This window comes from Echinops telfairi, unplaced genomic scaffold (assembly GCF_000313985.2).
Source record: "Echinops telfairi isolate 266 unplaced genomic scaffold, ASM31398v2 ScPeMD7_7469;HRSCAF=8507_1, whole genome shotgun sequence".
NCBI classification, from domain to species: Eukaryota; Metazoa; Chordata; class Mammalia; order Afrosoricida; family Tenrecidae; genus Echinops; species Echinops telfairi.
In genome coordinates this window covers 52191307-52193820 of record NW_022111373.1, presented here as the reverse complement: position 1 = coordinate 52193820, position 2514 = coordinate 52191307, and the positions used below count along the sequence as shown (strand labels likewise).

The window sequence follows — 2514 nt, the reverse complement described above, 5'->3', positions numbered from 1 at the left end:
TCACTCACTGATTCACTCTCTGTCTCACTCCCTCACTGTCTCATTCACTCACTCTCTCACTGCCTCACTCTCACTCACTGGCACATTCACTCACTCTCTCACTCACTCATTCACTCACTTCCTCACTCACTAAATGCCTCACTTGCTCACTGTTTCACTCTCACTCACTGCCTCACACACTCATGGCCTCACTCACTCACTGTCTTACTCTCTCACTCACTCACTGCTTCCCCTGCTCACTGACTCACTCACTGTCTCACTCACTCACTGATTCACTCTCTGTCTCACTCCCTCACTGTCTCATTCACTCACTGTCTCACTCTCACTCACTGCATCACCAGCTCACTGCCTCACACACTCACTGTCTCACTGTCTTACTCACTCACTGCCTCACTCTCACTCACTGGCACATTCACTCACTCTCTCACTCACTCATTGACTCACTCACTCACTGTCTCACACACTCATGGCCTCAATCTCACTCACTGTCACAATCTCACTCACTGCCTCACTCACTCACTGTCTCACTCACTCACTGCCTCACTCACTCACTGGCACAGTCACTCTATCACAAAAAATAAAAAAATAAAAATAAATAAATAAATGATCACTCTTACCACCAATAGTACAACAATCATGATAAATTTTACACAGATAAGAAAATTCAATTCATAAATCTTTATTATAAAAAATATTTCAGGTGTTTACATTTATTTTACCCAATGTATATTTTAAGCAATGTCAAGACAATAAAATTTCAGGATAAAGAAACTAGGACCATAGCCATATCATGAAAAGTGTATCATTAACCCTCAGATCTGGGTTTCAGGCCTGGCAAGAGCACTAAATTCCCATGTGGCAGTTTTTCCTTTGAAACCCGTCTCTCTATAAAACGAGGCAACTGAAATAAATGAGTGAACTGCCACCTCAGTTTAAACTCCTGTAACTCCAACTGAACGGAAGTTGGCTCATTTCAGAATACTAACTTACTTCTACAATCAAGTGGACAAATTCTCTAGGGATCTTAGATATTCTCTATTTTAGATTTGAGGGACACTGAATATGAATTGTATGAGCCCCAATAAATTGATTTAAAAAAAAGAAGAAGAAAATTAAATATCTTAAATGATCTGTTCAGTGCCCCTGCTGCAATTAATAAAAGTAAATGTATAAGGAAACCCACCCCCCCAAAAAAAAAGAAGCTTTAATCCAGAACAAGTTGGACTGCATTTAATCTGATTTTTCCTGGGGTTATTTAAATTCAAGATTCCTATCAGTACACTCTCTCAGTACCATACTTCATTCAACTACAGATCCACAATGACGAGGTTTACAGCTACTGCTGTCGTCTTGTTAGGTGTCAATCAAGTAGGTTCTGACCCACAGTGGCCCTATATGCACAACAGAATGAAACACCTGAGCCATCTTCACAACTGCTATGTTTCAACACCTGGTTGCAGCCCCTGGCGGTGTCAAGTCACTTCAGTCCTGGGCCTTCCTCTTTTTCGCTGCCCTTCGACTTACCACGCATGTCCTTCTCCGGGGATTGGGCTGGCCCGACAAGTCCGAAGCACATGAGGCGGAGCCTCGCCATCCTTGCCCCCAAGGAGCGTTCTGGCTGCACTTCTTGAGACCGATTGCAGTCCGGGACACTTGCAATATTTTCTGCCTGCACCACAATTCAAATGCTACTGCACATAACGGCAGTTACATTCACTTTCCCTGGACCCCCAGGCCAAGTCTCAGGCAGGTGCTCATCTTCATCACTCAGCGCCTGATCCAAAGCACATTCTCTCGTGGCTGTGTCCCCGTGCCCCTGAGAACGCAGTTCTCTAGGCGACTATTAGAGAAGACCTTCTCTGGGCAGTTTTACTTTCCTAAAGCTTATGCCACTTACACAGTCAAAGACTTAGAGGTCATCTATTATCCTGGGCTCACAGTAAGACTTCTTGAGAATAATTCATTCTAATATTCACTATCAAAAATTAGGAACTCAACCAATATATGTAATAGACAAACTGAAATCTCCCAGGCCTTTGGTTGGTCATTAAAGAAAGCAGGATATTGGTTTGTTTACTTGTTTTACACAATAATCTGGGAAATGTTAGCTATTTTTGAGTTTTGTAAGGATGTTTACAATTTATTGTGAATATAACATTCAACCTGATTTTTGATCCAATTTGTTTTCCAGGGTCCCTAACCAAAAGCAATAACATTCTGAACTAACAAACAGTTGATGTGTTCTGGGGAAATCATTGCTTATGTAGTATTTCACATTTAAATAATAACAATATACTTCACAGCCCTGCAAATGCCAAACATTCAAGTCTTCTACATCATTTTTCCCAGAAAGAGTAATGATAGAATGTCAAATGCAACCCCGCAGTACCCTTTGTGATCACAAGCGCACAGGTTACAGATGATTAGAATTAAGGAGGGATAAGTCAAATGAGGCCACACAAGACCATCTCCTCCCTTTAAGGCGAGAGCAACAACACATAAAAATAAAGACTG

At 41.7% G+C, this 2514-nt stretch overlaps 1 protein-coding gene across 1 annotated transcript in view; it reads right to left on the bottom strand.

Annotated features, from left to right (window-relative positions):
• Positions 1–2514, bottom strand: part of TTC37 (tetratricopeptide repeat domain 37) — an 85447-nt gene that overhangs the window by 24333 nt on the left and 58600 nt on the right. The gene's annotated exons all lie outside the window — the stretch shown is intronic.